General features: G+C 34.1%; 1 protein-coding gene across 4 annotated transcripts in view; it reads right to left on the bottom strand.

Moving 5' to 3' along the window:
* The window catches only part of LOC123539203 (cytochrome P450 2C31-like), a 51,336-nt gene that overhangs the window by 16,798 nt on the left and 13,879 nt on the right, over positions 1-20,659 (bottom strand). Inside the window, exon 1 of one of the 4 annotated variants that reach the window (XM_045323718.2) lies at positions 11,224-11,374. The exons of 1 other annotated variant lie outside the window; for it this stretch is intronic. The gene's annotated coding sequence lies outside the window, so the exon portion shown is untranslated. Of the gene's footprint in view, positions 1-8,588; positions 8,658-9,478; positions 9,640-11,223; positions 11,375-20,659 lie in introns of those variants that run through there. 2 more of the 4 variants (XM_045323719.2, XM_045323721.2) reach the window with 2 other exon arrangements.

Below are 20,659 nucleotides of genomic sequence, written 5' to 3' on the forward strand. Positions count from 1 at the left end.
TTTTCTAAAATTGAGAGTTGTTTTCGACATTTTTAACACGTTTGTACAAAAACAGACATTTGAGACAAAAAAGCTATAAAAATGCATTTTAGGAAATCTGTATATCCTTTCCGCGGCCGTAACGTAATGAAACGTATTAGCGTCTAGTAGCCCTTTTACGGTTCCGTATATCAACATCTATTACACGAAATATTTCTGAAATGTACAGGTCTGCAGCTCTTAAATACGGAAATATCTTTCATCCGAGGCATATACTGACACTTTAAAACAACATCAAAAAGAACCTTTTGAACGATTTTACGATGTTTCAAAAATCCCTATATACCCTTGCACCGTTACGAAACCCACGCGCATACATTTAGAGGGGGTGACCCTGCGCTTGACCTCTGATTAATGACCAATGCAAATGCGACTTTCGTTTTCAAGTTTAGCCCGATTACTTTCACTTTCTTTACTTCGGAAAAAGCTGAAGGTTGTCTGGCGTCATTTTCTGTGTTGTCAAAAACACACGTATGCCTGTCGAGATCGCATAAAAATGTGCCGGCCGTCCTAAGGATATGTTGCAAAAGTAACGATAGTCTGGGGGAATCAAGGTTATAAAGGCTTTTAAGAGTCCTTCGCCATTTATCTCTGTATTATAAAGAAGTATTCGGCTATCTTCAAAAAAGTCAAAGTTAAAGCCTACAGTTTCAATAAGGTTAAACATTTAGATAAAAAGACACAGTATTATAATCAAGCAAGGCAGAGTTATGCCTATCATAATTCCATTACCTCCCTTTGCAATACAATCACTTATCAAATAGCACTAAATTCCTATCAGCGGATTGAAAGATGTTGTTCCAAATGTTTAAAACATTAAGGTGAAATATCTAGAACAAAGAAAGGAATACTGATTCAATTCTGAATACAGACATGAGAGAATTCTGATATTTTGGCGCGTTTCACTTTCCATCACTATATCAAGTTTCATAAACCTCCCGCCAGTGAAGGTTTTTTGTCTTTAAGTAAAAAAAAAAAACAGAATTATTATTATTATTATTATTATTATACCAGATTTATATAGCGCCCTTTTCATAATCAATTTCACGTTCAAAGGCGCTTTACATAGTTCAAATGCAGCCACACAGGGCGCATAATTCATCCTCTACTAGTACAGACACAGAGCGATCTGACCAGAGGGACAGTGTGAGACAAAGCCCCCACGACAGAGAGATCAGAAATCAGATACAGGCTTGTCCGGCTAACTTAGCCTAGCTCGTTGCGAATAGACAGCCTGGTTCTTTAACTTGCCCAGTGTAAAGCACTGATACACCCTAGGATTGCCTGGGTTCCTGACCAGTACACCTCTAGTTGGGTGGGAAACACTGAAAAGCGTTTCTGAAAATTCCCGAGTAGCTGCCGAGGATCGAACCCCCGACCTCAGGATTGGAAGGCCAATGTCAGTGTGCAAACCACTGAGCTATCCGTCCACCTTTATAGAATAATTAAAGAATACAGGGAGATCATATTAAAACTATTGAAAATAGTCTCAGCTTATGTTCCGCACTTTTTTCGTATTACTCAAATGAAAATACAGATTTATGGAACCAGGTTGTAAATAAAAGCCTGTTTTATGTGAACTTTCATAATTATATCTGTATCGGCTGCAGAGATATTTTCAGTTTGGATGGGATGGGATGGGACTTTTTTTTCCATGTGGCAGAAGACAAATTATTTTGTCAAAAAAAAACAACAAAAAAACTCAGAGTTATGCCCAGGTTCTTATAATCTTAAAATTCTGAACAATCGTTCGTTTTCTCAGTTCCCGATATGATCAAGGAACGCACTTCAGGAAAGACAGTGCGGGACAAAATGTTTCCTATATAATACCCTGAACCTTGTTTGGTTTGGAATTACTGCATACAAGGCACACACTTTATCTTGAAATCAAATCTGATAGTATTATTTTAATAACATTACTTCATACAATTAAAGGCAGACCGTGTACTGTCTATTAAGTAAGCTCATTAAGTTCTCTCAATGTTTTAATGTTTCACACAGCTTTTGATGCATTTACATATCATAACAGACTAGCAAAAACGTTCAGTTTTGTATTACTAAAATTCAGTTAAATTTAAGTTACTATGTAACTTCATATCCCATTTAATGTCCGCGCCAGATGCGCAATGATTTAATTCAGTTTAACGCTACCAATGCAATTCGTATAAAGTTACAAAGCTACAGGAGTTCGTCTTTCAGGTTCCTGTTACGATGTTAATAGATTTTGACGAGGTCATAATTAAACTTTTACGACCATGTTTGAAAGGAGAGTGTCATTTATCTGAAATATATTTTAAATAGATCTGTCAGAGTCGCAGAGGTTCGAATTACAGTATCATATGTCAAATAAGGGTATAAAACACTGTTCAAGCCATACCGAACTAGTGGACGAAATTCAAATATCTTACAAAGCATGCGCTTGCAATATCATAGACAGAATTTAATTCAATATAAACATGCATATGATTGCGTGGTTACTAATTTCATATACAATATATGTGTGTCGAAACATACTGGATTCTTACAAAATATTCTGAAGTATTTGGTTTGTGTTTACTATTGTCGTGGCCGTTTCCAATCATAATCTCAATTTAGAGTCGTTTTATTACCGCGTCGATGCCCGGGTAAATTAATCACTATGAACAGTTTATTTGATTTAAAGCGGGAGTTTTATTCAGAAATTCAGATGTCAACATGTTTCCAAGTCTTATATATTTTCTACATACTTCATTCTCAAACGCACGGCGATGAACGTTGCAGAACAAGCAACCTTGCATCTAGAACATTGCTAATTTGTCAGCTCAGTGACCTTTCTTATTTTTATATATATATTTTTTTTTGTATTATGTAGCATCTTTATTGAGACAATCAACTGGCCATCGAATCTTTCAAAATATTCTTTCATTCAAAATAGTTAAAATTTTGATTTGAAACCTTTTGTCTGATGTTAATGCGTCAACTTTATATTAGACCGGCACTTGAAATTTTGAGGAAAACACCCAGTAAATGATTCCCGGCTATGTTTCAGATAAATATATACGGCCTTAAAACCATAGCGATGTTGGAAATATGATGCAAAACCAGTGAAGTGAACATTTTATAATAGCTTAACAACTTTACAATTTAACTCCCGCGAATAAACATTGTTTACTCGATGTAACTGCCCTGCTGGAAAATCAACATTGTCATTATTTGATAAGTGTAAAAGTATTATAATGCACCAGTAGGAAATAGACCATATGAAGTAAAAACTGATGACTGCAGGCAATCAAAATTTCCAAACTGATTCATCGGGCTCCGTGATCTGAAAACGACAAGAAATTACAATAAAACCTAAACTTATTTTAAAGAAAGGCAGTAGAAATCTGTTTAGGTCGTTTTCCCACTTACACACCCATAATACCGAGAAATAAGTTTCTTCGTTCAATATCTCAATTTCCAGTTTCCCTTTAGTTTAAACACGATGCAATCATAACAACTCATTAAATTTGTACTTTAATTCATAATCATACAATATAGTTTTATACTAAAATCCGGCATACAGTTTATGTATGATATAAATTCAATACAATGTTTATAGTACTAACATAAAAGTACTTCGTTTATTTGCGAAACAATTAAGTTATAGACAATTTGATGTACAACTTGTTTCGTCAATACAATACTAATGTCTCATTTCTCGTAAATCAATATTTTATAATTTTACTTCTAAACAATACATTAACATTATTTTTAAATGCTTTGTACAAGCAAAATGGCTCTGAGCATTTTTTCCCTGTCATAGTTTATTTAATTGTGACGGTCAAGGCATGAAACAGATTCCACTTATTAGGTTGCAAAACGAAGTAGCGCTTCAGTTAACCCTATGATTTTGATTGTATTGTTTCATTTTAATAATTATGTAATCCTTTTTTTTGTTGTTGATAAAACACCAATGTCAGAATAGAAAAATGTCATCTTTATACACGTGCTTTACAAATAGATATATAGATATCTAGTAGACTGGAAAGCATGTCTTTTACAAGACCGAGACTGCATTCAAGCCGATGATAAAGGTATATGTTTATAATATTTAGTCACGCTAACACAGTGTAAAATTCAGAACATCTTAGTTAAAATAACAACCACCCTACATGAAATCCATCCATTAAGCATCAACTGTTGACTTCTTATGAATTAAAACAGATGGAGCGTATAGATTTTGCACTGTTTACCAGATTTCTTTTTTCTGGTTTTCAAAATACGGCGAATCTTTGCCAACAAGCTCTTCCTGTTCTATATGTTATCTGAGATCTTAATTAGGCCTGGGCTTGATAACAACAGAAATGTTTCAAGCAAATTGAAAATTGGACGGCCGAAATTCTTTCTGAATTACTTCAACGTGTGTTTAGAAGTTACAATGGTTACATCATTTAATTTTACCCAGTGTTATTCCAATGATTTCCAACTAAAGGTCTTTTTTGGTGACATATCGAACATTTAACCAAATTTCGTGTAAACATAATATTATATGCGAAGTCGTTTGCATTAGCAAACATAGAAGAAGTATTCGCTGTCAGTTTTATCTACAATGTATAATTACTATTTTGTACCAATACATTTTTTTTTTTTGGCCTGAACGTTAAATAAAATCTTTTGAAAATGCATCTTCCTTTAGGTAAGGTATCTAGTTTATTGAAACACAATTGTTCTATAGATGGAACGGGTACTATGTAACTTAGAAATATGTAGCCATTGTACTAACTTATATCATATAAGGAAATTTTGACACATATTCATCAACAGTTTCATTTTAACTCTGAATATTAGAATTTGATCTTAAAAACGCCTTTCAGTATTCAATTTCCTTTTACCATCGCATTTCGCTAAGCGGTTGTTAAAGGCGCTTATGCTACTACATCAAATTAAACGATAAGTATAAACTTGAGACATTTAGTTCAAAAAGTTGGCAAATTCCAGTCTTGTAATGTATAACAAAAAATTTGAATTCGTAGTTTAATTCAAACAAGTTCCATACGAATGCTCTGTAGGTGATGGTAAAGACAATTTGCTAAACCACTTAGTTTTAAAAATGACCTTAATCATTAGAATTTTAAAAACCCGTCTGGCAAAAGAAAACAAAATCGCATTTGGACCCTCAACCCCATGCTCTGTCAACATATATTTATGTTATAGTGGCGACTGCTCCCAAGGTGATGGTAAAGATTAACACAACTGACATTTATATCACGTTACAACATTTAACCTTTCCTAATAGAATTTCGTTTATTTAATGACGATGTTCATTCTTTGTGACATATTTAGAACATCGATATTTATAGGCGTTTTTATTTTAAAAGCGACCAAGTTAAAATTTCATGTATTTATACATTCACATATATTTTTTCATTAAAAAGTGTGATACTTCCCATCTCTCGCAAAAGCATAATGACGAATTACGCTTAAAAATATGTTCATTTGCATACTAATAAAAGTAATGAAATTTGATTTGTACAAGTGACTTTAGCACAAAATATATTAATCATTATAACAAAAATTTTGAAAGAAGTGTATCGTTTTCTAATAATTAATAGGCTCGTATTGTCAACCATATTTTGAATTTTTTTACTTCATGACTAAAATTCATTGATGTATTATATAAACATTGTATCTGACGCTCCTTCGACGAAGATAATTTCATGTTGGATTTACGCAACAAGCACCGTATAAAAACAGACAGAAAGGCGTTTAGAATGTAGACGTTTCACTTAAATGTTAAAACTTCTTTGCCATACCTAAAATGTATGAGGAAAAAAAGTTTCCGGCTTGAATAAAATAATGTTACCCGGTGCGGTGTGGGTGTTTCAGAGCTAGTGCATTCCTGTTATTTCTAACAAACCGTGGAAGCGCGTAAAAGCAAAGACCGCGAACCTTGGACTGTTATTTGCAAGCACATTTTCGACCTATACTACGTATAAACTCCTCTGCTGTTAACAACAGTGACTTACCAGCTGATAAACTACTTAAAGCTCAAAACTTTTAACAATATTCAAAACCTGTATACCATGATATACATCAAAATTTAATATTCGTTCTATGGAAAAAAAGTGTTAAAAGTATACATCATTCAAATTTGCACCAGAGTTTCGTGTGTTACAACCTCTGCCTCACAGTTGCATGATGACGGAGACATAATATTATCATGATTTCAGCCGTTATAATAATGACACTACAAATTAGAAATAAAAATAATTTAAAATCTGAAATACATTTCTTTCTTGTAAAGTAAAACATCAACTTGTATTACGCAAACATATTTAACACATATATTTGTATAAAGTGAAGTTGCTTGAAGAATTATTACTCATTGCACGTATCATTCTAGTTTTAGTGTTTACAATGTGATGACCCTAAAATTCTGACAAATGTGGCATACTGTTAGTTCGGGGATGGTCGGTTTCAGAGGCTTCCAATTATTTTGTTCCCCGTATGGCTACATGATCAGAAATGTCTATTTGTACAAACTCTGATAACTGAAATACATTGTATATGAAATACACACACATCACGCAAAATAGCAAATTAATACAATATTTTAACATTTCTTCTTATCTATTGTTTTTGTCATTTCAAAATATCATTTAACTTTTTTAAAACATCTAAAATCATATTCATGATATCTTATCTTAATTACCTAATACCCCAGTCACACATACGGCGCGGATAGCTACGTCTAGCCACGGATAGAAACGTAGTAATCCGTATCCATCCGTACATGACCCGTACGGATTGGTACGGATTGATAGGGATTACTACTTTAAGGTACGGCTCAGGTACGGATCGATACGGATTACTACGTTTCAATCCGTGGCTAGACGTAGCTATCTGCGCCGTATGTGTGACTGGGGTATAATATCTTATATTATCGTATCGTATTGTATCGTACCGTCGTACCGTACCGTATCGTATCGTATCGTATCGTATCGTACCGTATCGTATGTAATATCAGGTTCACGACAGAGATTTGATTAATTTGGCAGTGTGTCGATATAAAATATCCAGTATCATTAACAATAGCAGAGTGCTTATATTCCGAATGTCCTATAATAACGTAAGTTTTGGTGTTAAGACAGTAAACTTACGCGTGTTATAAATCCATCAGAAAACCGCAGTAACGATAAGTGTTGACTAAAGATTGCTTCAATGCAACTCAAAACAATTTATATACCTCTTATCTATCTGTTAATTAAAGTTGGAGTTGGTGGTTGCACGCTTGAAGGCGGCTTCAGCAGTAATAAATATTTGATATGGTGCAATAAAAGTTTTTTTCTTTCAAATGTGAAATTATATTATATTCAAATTTTGGCAAATGTTCTTTAGGAATAACGTAAATGATACAACAGTAATTTCAGTGGTATATCATTTTATAATGCAATTATATATTTTCAATAAAACACGGCAAGTGTGCATTACGCTGACAAATATTGTCGATGAAATTCTTACTTAAAGTAAGATTATGATTTATGATTTAATAAAATTAGTATATATCTAACCATGAGTAAAGTTACTAATAAGATATCTTGTACTACCACAGCTAAAACATATACTTCATGATTCATAACAGTTCATTTCAACAGAGTAACAGTTTTATAACCACATTTTGATCAGACCTGTATATTGTATGCTGCTCAACTGTAGTAAACGTCGAGCATTATACGGAAGATAAATACATCCAAGACCAAGGTATTGATATAATAACCGAATTATTACATACGCCCGCTCATCATTTGTTTTTATCAGAACTACAAATCGACTGAATTAAAGAACTACTTTTTCCGTATCATGAATATTAATGTTGGAAGTCCAATCACAAGTAAAATGATGAACACATCTGTTATTATGATCCAGTTCTTATATAAATCCGCTTATTTTTTGTTTTTATCAGAACTAAAGATGACTGAATGAAAGAACTACTTTTTCCCCGTATCATGAATATTAACGAAAGAAGTCCAATCACAGGAAAAAAACTGACTACGATTTCCACCTGATGCAATATGGATTCTAGTTTCTCTCAATTATTATCTTTTAGTGAAATACAAGCCGTCGTCTTTAACTGATTTTTAGGTCTAACATGAATCTGGACATGAGTATCCTAATGTTAAGTCATTTCCAATCGTATCTAACAACAGACAATTCTTATATAAAATTTTTAACGCCCACGGTGACTATTCTTTAGGTGTGTAAATAGCTAATCATGGGCGTAGAAAATGCTTTAAATACACTTTTAAAACACATACATCACGATATCACCCGCCTTGTGGTCTTGCTTTCGCATTTTATAACCTCCTAATTCCAAGCCGGCAATTTGCTGCAAAAATTGTCATACACAATAATCTTTCATTAAAAAAACTGATTTCTAATATTTCATTACTTGCCATCTTCAACCTATTCATCATTTTGTCAGAAGTGAACAAAAACAAGTGTTATATGTAACAGTTATCCGTTATATATGTATTCAATATGTTGAGATGAATATAGCATATACATTATGTTTATAAATCCTTACTTACTTTCGTAAAAATAAATATTCCCATGTAAAATCAAACGAAACTAAAACTGTTTACGACGGCACACGTTTTTGTCTTAATTGAAATGACAGAAATGTATCATCGATAGTTTTGTTACTAATGTAAATATAGGAAATTGATACTTGACACTTAATTGTTGCCCACTTCAGATTTCAGTTACACTATTTTCTGAATTATATTAATTCAATCTGTAATGAATTATACTACTAAATAGTTTGTAATGAAGTATACTATATTATTAAGTTTATTACTAAGTGATTTGTAATGAAGAATATTATAAGTAATTTGTAATGACGTAATACTATGTACGTTTAAATGTATGTAAGTTTATTTCAATTCCAATATGCTAGAAGCCCATGAGGACATAAACATGCGCAGTATAGGATGAACAGTGAAATCAGCATGCATTATATAAAAAAACAACATTTGTGTATATGTGTCTACGTTTTTACATTTGGAGAAGGTTACACACTAATAATAGATTAACATAACATATATATTCATACATAGTATCTACTAATTATTTACTGAAAACATATTCCAGTCTTAAAGATTAAGATATAGTCCGGTCTTGAGTTGATCCTTAATGAAACGAAACAAAAGGAACAACAGACAGGATAATCGTAAATCTGTTTCAAAAAATAACTACAGTACTAACTGCGAAATATAAATACATATTTAAATTACAACAGTATTTGTTTTGGCTGGAATATTTTTACGGGAAATGAAATATTGTTACCGATACATATTTCAATTCCTTACCGTTAAAGCAGGGTATACATTATGCTCCTAATTTTTTTTGTAATTGTCATAAAATGATAAAAAAAAATCTGATCACCTTTAACTAAAAACAAAATGGAATTAAGACTTACAAGAAAAGAATCTGTTACATTTTAATATCCACACTGTAAATATTCACTATTACACTGATGTGTTGACAGTTGATAAATTCCCAAACACGATGCGTTGAATATTTAAGCCTTAACGTTATTAAATACACAAACACTGTCGAACACGGCGCAGAGATGTTCTTCAGGGTATAAAATTACTTAACCGTGAATTGATGACCGTGATGATTTATTTAAACAATTATGTATTTTTATCGTCATATCTTATTACATCTCCTCCCCTCGTAGTATGCCACGCGTTTAACAAATCAATAAGAAATATTTATGTTATATATCGTTATATCTATATTGCATACTATGACACAATACTTTTACCGTATAATAAAATTTTGCAAGAAAATAATATTTAAATTGTATAGTTCATTTTTATGGTTTGTTGTGTATTGTTTTCACTTTGTAAAACAATTATTTTGCATCTAAAAACAACAACAACAAAAAAAAAAAAAAAAAAAAAACAACAGATATTTTATATTTGTATTATATAAGGAAATTATTTTGTGGTTCTGTATTATAAGGATTATATTCAATAAAATAGTAACTACATCTTTAAGTTTGTATTGCAGATACTGTAACAGTTGAAGAAATTCAAATGACACTGTATATATTTCACTAGTCGCAGCCATGTCCCCTTGTGACAGACAATGAGACGCATCGTTAAAATTTACCATAATACTAACCTATGATTCAAAGTTACTGTATCCAACAGATATCTTGTTGTGTTTTTTTGTATTTTGTTTTGTTTTAAAAGAAGCAATAAACATGTTACAGAATGAAATCTACATAATATATCACTGATCGCTAAGTACAAGCTACATTTCACTCAAGATATCTTTTTGAAACTGATACCACCCTAGCAGCCCAAGAGTTGCTACAGTATAAAGATAAAGCTTTAAATTGCACCGATAAATATTATGTTTAGACAATGTTAATTACAAAGTGCGAGTTTATAACGCTATCATTATCTGAACCTCTTTAAAATGGAAACAAATGAATTGCGAAAATGCACGAAGTTTAAAAACCATTTTTGAAATATCTATTATCTATGAGATGAAAAATGCTAAACTATGTAAATTATATTGAAATAAAACTGATCAGGTTTAAGTACTTTCATATAAGAATGAATGCATGGGTGGGAGAGTGTAGTTATGATATTGCGTTATGTATTACTAACCATATTATCGAACTCTACGTAACTGATTGTTTTGTTTCTTTATTACATCCCTCTATAACGAAATTAAAGGGAAAAGTGTCATAAAATCCTGTTCACCTTTAAAAAAGGCATAAATTTTGCCGATCATTTTGACTGGCAGGAAAATATATGCCTAACTCCACTGTAATTAAAACTAATTGGCAAGAGCATTGCACATACAGTTGATAATCGGTAGCTTGAATCCCAAGGGGTCGGGCGTTTTTCTTTGAGATAAGTGAAATTGGACTTAAAATGATATGAGCCGTGCCATGAGAAAACTAACTTAGTGGGTTTGCGACCAGCATGGATCCAGACCAGCCTGCGCATCCGCGCAGTCTGGTCAGTATCCATGCTGTTCGCTAACAGTTTCTCCAATTCCAAACGGCTTTAAAAGCGAACAGCATGGATCCTGACCAGACTGCGCGGATGCTCATATTGTGTGCACGTAGCCAAAAATTTAAGAAAAGCTAGTTTGGGATATTGAAATTCAACTGTATTATAAAAAAGAAAGTATTCTTACCGTTCTTGAAATCACCTGAATATTGTCTATACTATACTCCCATTTACATTAAATTTTAAAGTAAATTATTTGATATTGGAGCTGTACTTTATACGGATCTCGAACCGGAAGTAAAATTCCAAACAACGTTCAGCAACCGCAAAGTCCGGTTAAAATGCTAGTTAGTTAACTCCTTGTTTATACCAATTTAAGCTACGTGCTTGTGTAATCTAATGCTGATAATGACTTACGCCTGTGGCGCAAAGCTGACACACATATGAGTGACAAGTTCGGGCAACCCGGAAATTTAAGGCAAGTATCATTACCCAGACTGAGTATCAGTTAGAGATTACATCAGTGACGAGAAGCTGTCGGCTTAAACAAAAAGTAGGCGTTTGGAGATTGAGCATATTCCAGAGTCTATTTACTTTGTTGTAAAACCTATAGTTTTAAACAAATTATCTGATATTTCCATCTCTTTGTTCCAAATTATCGCTGAAGAAAAACAAAATTATATCACGTAGAAGGCAGACAGGCGGACTTCTGAACGGACAAACGGGAAATCAGCGCGTTCAATAGTGCCAAAAACCTTATATGAGCCGTGCCATGAGAAAACCAACATAGTGGGTATGCGACCAGCATGGATCCAGACCAGCCTGCGCATCCGCGCAGTCTGGTCAGGATCCATGCTGTTCGCTAATAGTTTCTCCAATTCCAATAGGCTTTAAAAGCGAACAGCATGGAGCCTGACCAGACTGCGCGGATGCGCAGGCTGGTCTGGATCCATGCTGGTCGCAAAGCCACTATGTTGGTTTTCCCATGGCACGGCTCATATTTTGTTTGCATTTTTTTAAACAATATAGTGCATATTCCAAGAGGCCTTATAGCGTCACAGACATTTAGACGAACGTAACAAGGTGCTCCCACTGGGAGCATCAACTTGTTTGACTGGACGTGCATGATTAGACGGTCAAGCTAAATTTAAAGCTCTTTCAATAGAACGGAAATACATCTTTTAATTTCAGGGTAATAATTTACAGAACAAAAACAAACACAAAAACGTTTCTATTTTAAATCTCACTTTGCAAATTGGATTTTCCTTAGTTTAAATAATATTTATCGATAATCAAAACAGTGCAAACGGATCTGAAAACAAGATAACATTTAAAACTTTAACTAGTAATAAATATCCTTGTTTTTGAAGGATAAACTGTAGAATGTTTTGTTTAAACAGTAGCAATGTCGATATAAGATAAATTAACTCCCAGATAGTGACTGCTCGAAAGAAGGCTCAAGGTTTAAATTCAAACGAAGCAAGATTTGAATATTAAACTTATAAGCAGTGTTAAAGTCTTTATATGATATCATGTCCAACTGTCTTAAGCCACGCCATGAGAATACCAACATAGTGGGTTTGCGACCAGCATGGATCCATACCAGCCTGCGCATCCGCGCAGTCTGGTCAGGATCCTTGCTGTTCGCTTTCAAAGCCTATTGTTATCAGAGAAACCGTTAGCGAACAGCATGGATCCTGACCAGACTGCGCGGATGCGCAGGCTGGTGTTGATCCATGCTGGCCGCAAACCCACTATGTTGGTTTTCTCATGGCGTGGCTCAATTATAATATGAAGTAACATTACCTAATGGCCGAAAAGATCAAGATTGTTTCACCTCTTATCTACGACTGATTATTTAGCGTACATCCTTCCATATCATATTTCATGGAAACTGTTCAATTTTGTTATCGTTATATATATGCAGTCAAACCTGTCTTTGAAGACCAAATTTGGGAAAGCCAAACTGTGGTCTTTATTGGGAGGTGGTCTTTATTCACAGGTTAAAATACACTGTAAATGTTAAAATTGGAACGAAACATCTGGTCTTTAGAACCAGGTGGTCTCTGTTCAAAGGTGTTCTTTAACACAGGTTTGACTGTATTCAATCATTAGACTGATAAGCAAACTCGCTTTGATCTTCAGCTTGCAATAATATTTCTTATATTCACGTTATTATACCGAGGGTAATATGTCCACATATAAACGGTTCGGTTCCGCATTATTTCATTAAAATTATAATACTGTGTGCATTTCATCTGCAAAATTCTTCTTGTTCTTATTTCTAAATGAAGACATAACAGGAATGTGCAGCACAAACCTCACCCATTTCCTATTGCTTTTGTTTCATTCTATGATACGCAAAAACAGTACTTTTAAAGTCAAGGGAGAAATGAAGCACAATATCCGTAGAAAAATTCTTACATATCTATAAATGTGTGTCAACAGATGATATGTTGTATCAAAAAACGTAGACATATTTTCATATTATCGCGTATAGAGCAACGATATTGTCATATTCTAAACAAAATTGCTTAACCGTGAATTGATGACCGTAGCGATAATTCATAAAATTATTTTTCTTCCATCTCAGTTCGTGTTATATTACCCCATATTTTAGACAGAATATTTGGTGTGAAATTTATCTAAAATAGACAAGCTACTTAATATGCAAATTTATAGTGTTATATAGTGTATACAAAAATATTGGTTATTTAAACACATACTATAAGACTATTTGTGGCAGGTTTACGTAGTAAATACAATTGGTAAAGATAAAACTTGTTAACAATGGTTGCAACATCCTTTATGTTAATGTTTACCTTATCTATTGACTGAAAACATGCACTATAATTGAATTCTACATTCAAGTGTTACTTGTCACGTACATATCCGTGTAGCTGCCATTTCAATGGAGTTGCTGCTGGTAAGAATCATATGTTCACATGAGCCGCACCATGAGAAAACCAACATAGTGAATTTGCGATCAGCATGGATCCAGACCAGCCTGCGCATCCGCGCAGTCTGGTCAGGATCCATGCTGTTCGCTTTCAAAGCCTACTGCAATTAGAGAATCCGTTAGCGGACAACATGTATTCTGACCAGACTGCGCGGATGCACAGGCTGGTCTGGATCCACGTTGGTCGCAAATGCACTATGTTGTTTTCTCATGGGGCTGCTCAATTATTATGTTTATTTAGTCTTTGGTGCAGAAATGAGGATGGAGAAACTTTTGCTCAAGTCCAATCCAAGGCGGTTACCTTTTTAGGTTTTTCTTCATTTATGTGGGATGTTCTGTTCTTATGGTGATAAGTGAGTTCAACGGTTGTTTGGCTTAAGGTTTTGGTTGCTTTGGTCCATTGTTTTGGAGATGGCATTTCCTGGGCATATTTTCTGTTCGTATTCAAAGTATACCTCGATTTAAAGATCCTAATTCGAGCATCTATACACACTTAAATCAGTGTCCGTATTTGTAGGAGGCCACAAGATGCGTAGGCATATGACAAACTTGATAAAGAAGGCTGACAGGATACACTATGAGTAACGTTTGCGATTTCTATGAATAAATACTAGACAATAAAAACATCAATCAGACAGTTTGATAATACACATGTATATTCAATACAAAGCGTTGTCTATGAATCGGAAACAAATACCTTTTACAATATTACATATATGGCGTGTTAATATCTGCCATTACGATTAAAGCAACATGCAAAGCAATACAAACACGTTACATAATAAGCGAAACCTGGCAACTTTAGAATATCTTTCATATTACAGATGGAACAATATGTTATTAATATCATGAAATTTAAATATTTGTCATGTGAAACGCACACCTTTATTTTTCTGCGGCCAACTAAATTTGATTTTCATCCAGATTTATTACTTTAAATAAAAACATAAAGCCATGTGACGTTTCGGGACATATTCTAATCAATGTGGTTGTTCTGAAACAGTCATTTTGCGCGACATCTAAAAAACGGGAGTTTTACAGACATATAACCACTTAAATCATCCGCTACAGATACGTAGCTATAGATAAAACGGTTGCTTGCGTTTAAGCAATAAAGTTACTTGCTAAATTAAATTTTACAACAAACTTTAAAAAAAATGACAGCTTGATATATCACTTCATTTTGTCAAATTTAAACATTCTCAATTGAAGAGATTACCTCCAACAGTGCTTGTTCTAAAGCTTTCGCTACGTTTGATAGATTTCGCTATAGTTGACCTATCCATTATCGTACCACATCTCGTCTCAATATAAGATACAAAAAGCATGTTTTAATAAAGAACGGGAAAATATCATTAACATGTTACAGTATCTTGTGGTACAAACTGTTTTGAACAATCATTTCATGTAAATTTTCTTTTTCAACTCAGCAAGCCGTGGAAAATAATAACGCTGGCAATTACGCTAAGCTTTTCAGTTGTATAACTGCTTACCGCCTTTGCAAATCGTTAACATATTAATATAATATGCATAATGATGACAAAAACTAAAGGCATTTTGCGTCTTGCTGGCCACTTTAGCTTTTAATAATGAAAAAGATATAGATTCAATTGCTATATCACCTGATTTAACACATGATGTCTATTTTTCATTCAAGATAAAGTATAACTGATTCAGTATTATTTGAAGAAGTTTGCAAACTCAGGTTATATGACAACTTTCCGATATTTAAGAAATAATTTATAGCAAAATTAGAAAAAAAAAACAACATCAACGTAAGCCATAGGACTGAAGTGATATGTAATTGTCGTCTATTATTCAATGCACTGTGGCAATCGCATTTTTTCTAGCAATATAATATCATAACATGAAATCATTAGAACAAAATACTTGTTATGCAGTGCCTCAAAATTTTACATCCGGTCTATATTTGTACTGTGCGCTAATATGATCAGAAACACGGGTCGTAAACGCGCAATCCAATTCCCACTGGGAATACGCTAAAAATGGGTTGCGCGACTTCCGGTGCTGGGGTTGCGCATCAATATATACAAAATCGAGGTAGGTGGGTTTTTGTTTTTGTAAATAATGACACATTTACGAGCGCTTTCGAAAAAAAGCAAAATGCTATTCGACACAAAAATGAATAAAAATCATATGTGTGAAATACCAATTTATTAATTTAAGAATCAGCTCTGTTATCACGAAAACTCTGCTGGCTCGAGCTGTCAAAAAAGCATGGAATCATGAAAAATGCAAATTTTCTAACTCTTGTGCCTTCTTTCTGGAAATGTGATGCTTCTAAGGATCAAACACGTGTAAAACAATACAAATGTAATTAGTTTATATAAAGATGAATTATGAACGGTTAGAATTGTAGGGTAATTAGTTTGAAGAATTTTGAAGAGGGCTTTAATTTTCAGTGATGAAACCAGTGCGTAACGTGATACAAGCTCTTAAAAATATACCTGTAATAGATCGGCCAATGTGTTAAGATTCCTTCACGTTATAATTTTATTTTCTCATTCATCACATTGATGGTAATATAACAATATCTTTCAAGTCCGCGTTTTTCAAAACCTCTTTCTAAATGGTCCGATGACTTTGCAATTTTTATGTGAACAAACCAATAACAAAATACAACCAACGGCAATATCAGTCAGTCATGTAAACTTCAAATTAATATCTGTTAAGATAAAGTATAACTACATGTTGTATTGCAAGAATTTTGTTTAACATTTTCACAATTTACTAATATTTTGACACCAGATTCATTTATGTGTAAGTAATTGTGCCTCTGGAATTTCATAGTATCTTAAATATCTTAATTTTATAGGCTTTAGAGTAACACTCGGTCTTAAGAATTTTACACCAGAAGCGATGTGTCGTACCAGCATTGGGGAGTGGCAAGTGAATCGAATTGATAACCACCTGTCCATGTAGGATCTCCCTTGCCGCTCAAAGTGTGTATGTGCGAAAACGATTGTTTCAAGCAGGCAAGTGGGAATGGCGACATACACATTTATGATAAAAATTGTCTGTATTTGGAATGATTAACAGTTTTGCAAATTGTAAAGCATATCTCAAAACGAGGTCAAGAAGTAGATAAATAACTACCTCGACAATGAAAACATTGCTCGAAACTTAAAAGAAAACTGGTCTCTTGTAGTGTAAAGTATTAAATTTCTCTACTTATCGTTTTTCAGTTCATTTTTTTGTGGTATTGGTAAAGATAGCGGGAAAGCTAATTCCGGGTTCGTTTTCCGACGCCGGCATCTTATGTTCTCATGATTTGGAATTCTTAAGATAATTTAGAAACAAAAACTCATATTCTAATGGTCATTATATGACCAAATTTCAATAAAAAAAGATCATTTTAGCCAAAATCTGGAGTTAGTGCCTTCAATACGTTCAATGACATCATCATGAACATTACGAACAAATTGAAAATGAGACATGTTACACTATTGCTCTAGTTTAACACTGACAGTAAAAACGCTGGACTCCTTTGGTCTAACACAAAGTATGAGACAATAAAACTATGGCATTTAATGGATATTGATGGTGAAAATAGCAATTTTTGCCACTTTTCATTATAACTGATGTGATACCTTAGTTACCATGGTTACGTTCCTTTAAAGTAAATAAACGGAAAAAACAAGGTAACAGCAGTTATTTTGAGATGAACTACAGAACCAGGCGCGAAAAAACCTATTACTTTATCACGTGAAATAACAGTTTGTCACATAAGAATCGTTTTATAACCATTTACTATGTATTTAGTAAACATCTGTCTACAGATATCAAGGTTTCCTTAAACACATGCATTAATCATATTTTTTGCAATGATAAAATGTATCGTTTTATTTACCACACACATACAAAGTATACATTTCAAAAGAAAACTTCTCAATGCTATATTTACTTTTAGATTATCTGTTACGTAATCTCCAATTCAAACGACCCAGTAACTAAAATCATTATTTTATATAACGTTAAGATTTAAGTACGATTAAAATTCTGAAAGAGCGTTATATATAAATTGATTGTGAATTAATTAATGTATTTAAGATATAAGTTTACCTGAATGTGCAACATGGCTTTTAATCTAATGCTAGGAAAAAAGATAAAGGGGCTGTCTAAGTAGATCTTATATATACACACATGGCTAGAAAGTTCAATACTGAATATGATCTTATATAGCAAGAGCCACCAAGAGACATAATAAAAAATGGGTTCAATAATAATTTCCACTATAGTAATCAATATTACATAACATAATCTGTTCACGAGAGGTTATAAATTTGAGCCGCGTCATGAAAAAACCAATATAGTGCATTTGCGACCAGCATGGAGCTAGACCATTCTGGTCTGGTCAGGATCCATGCTGTTCTCTATCGGCTTCTCGTATTGCAATAGGCTTTGAAAGCGAACAGCATGGATCCTGACCAGACAGTTTCTGTCAAACAAAATTGTTGAGTTTGGTATCATTCTCTTTCTGATTGATTTTATAAGGTATAAATGCATTCATTCGGTATAAATTAATTATCACTACATATGCCTATAAATGCTGAAGGCTTTACGAGATGCAAATAAATGTTGTTATTGATGTTTTGTTGAATATATCATCATATCGTCGGAACTTAACCGGAAACACTTGTTTTGATACTGCCAAAACTAACCAACAGGCTTTAGACAAGGTACAGAACCAAGCATTGCAGATCATGACAGGTGCTACAAAGTCTACACCAATCTCCTTCATGGAGAAGCTAACAGGCATACAGCCGTTACAAGGCAGGAGACATGCAAAGGTCCTGCTTCAAGCAGAGAAGTTCAGGTCTTTTCAAGACCATCCCATGAAAGTCAAGCTAGATGGCTACACCAAAAATCGGCTCAAACATAGCAGCTTCGTTCATGAGGCAAAGAAACTCAACCGAGAGTTCAAAACTGAGCTGAACATACCAACGACTCCCCTAGGCAGTGAAGACATTATAAACCCACTAGCTAATAATCTGTCCTCAGTGGCTGTGAGACTTACTGTTCCTCGTCTTGACCGCGGGAAGCAAGAAGATGAGGGCATTTGGAAGAGCCTCACACTTGCTATAATAAATGAAGACTATCCTCCGGAATCATGGACTCATGTCTATACAGACGGATCAGCCACATGCGCCGTCAAAAATGGAGGAGCAGGAGTTTTCATTCAATATCCATCTGACAAGAGAGAAACACTACATGCAGCCACAGGAAAACACTGCAGCAATTACAAGGCAGAGACTGAAACACTCCTGAAGGCCGTCTCAATGGTTGAAGACTCGGCAGAAGAAAGCTCCTCAGTCGTCTTTCTCACAGATGCACTGTCTGTCATGGAAGCTGTGATCACCAATAAAGCTCCGCAGCTAGTCAGAAGAATGCAGAGCCTGAGTACAACCTGCAAAGTAGCACTTCAGTGGATGCCATCCCATTGTGGACTTGCAGGCAATGAAGAGGCAGACAAACTGGCTAAGCTAGGAGCTCAGTCAGAACAACCAACGGAACCTGTGAGTTACAAGGAGAAAGTCGTCATCATCAAGGCACTAACGAGACCAAGGAAGACGAAGATGCTTTTCATCTCCTTGATAGGTCTGAACAAGTGATGATGGTCAGGCTCCGCTCAGGGCACAGCAAGCTCAATGCTCACATGTACAAGAAATACAGACTGACATCATCGCCAACTTGTCCATGTGGTGAGGAAGATCAGACTGCGGAGCATATACTTCAGAGATGTAAAAGGCATGACCAGGAGCGAGCTGCGACTTGGCCGACATATACCTCAGTCCACCAGAAACTGTATGGAGGCATTGAGGATCTGCAGAAAACCACACGTTTCATCGAAGATACTGGTCTGACAGTGTAGTCGCGTACGAGAAGAAGAAAGAAGACCTGTTTTGATATTAATTTCAACCGCTCGCAGGTTATTTGTGAAAATGTATCATACAGCACGACGTTGTGAGTTTGGTGCTTTATTTTTCTTTATCAAAATCTGTACTTTGCAATTCCGTTTAAGAATCAAAGTGCTGTGTCGTGAACATTTTTGTTAGTTTTAAGATATCCCTGCTGATCACACGTAAAAATGTGTGCGCTGATCACACGTAAGAATGTGTGCACCTATCAGTATGGGTTTTCGGTTTGCCTAAGTTTCGATCGTGTATTTAAATTTAAATGAATTTATATATGGGTTTGGTGATAAATCCTATTTTGGCTCCTAACGGTATGCGTTATCTGTTGTAGAAAACAAAACATATACAGTTATTGGATGGTTTACTTGACATAGAAATAAATTTCAATTATTTTGTCTAGCTTTAACTTGAGCTCAGCAAACCTGTGTAGTCTTGTCAATGGCTCAAACTGAGTACCGGCGATATATTTTCAAGGAGTCATTTAATAGATAAATTTACTGTTAAGCTCTGCGTATACGAGTATATTGAATTTTTCGTATTTTGTTTGAGGACGAATGTTATTTCATAGTTTTAAAAATGTGAGATTTTAAGAACTTGAACGAATGTGCATATTGAACAACAACAACAACAACAACATCAACAACAAATTGATACAATACCAGCAACAAAATATACATGTATCAAGTATCAAATTCATATATTAACTGGTAAAGAGAACGACATATCAT

Source organism: Mercenaria mercenaria, chromosome 18, assembly GCF_021730395.1.
Source record: "Mercenaria mercenaria strain notata chromosome 18, MADL_Memer_1, whole genome shotgun sequence".
Classification (NCBI taxonomy): Eukaryota; Metazoa; Mollusca; class Bivalvia; order Venerida; family Veneridae; genus Mercenaria; species Mercenaria mercenaria.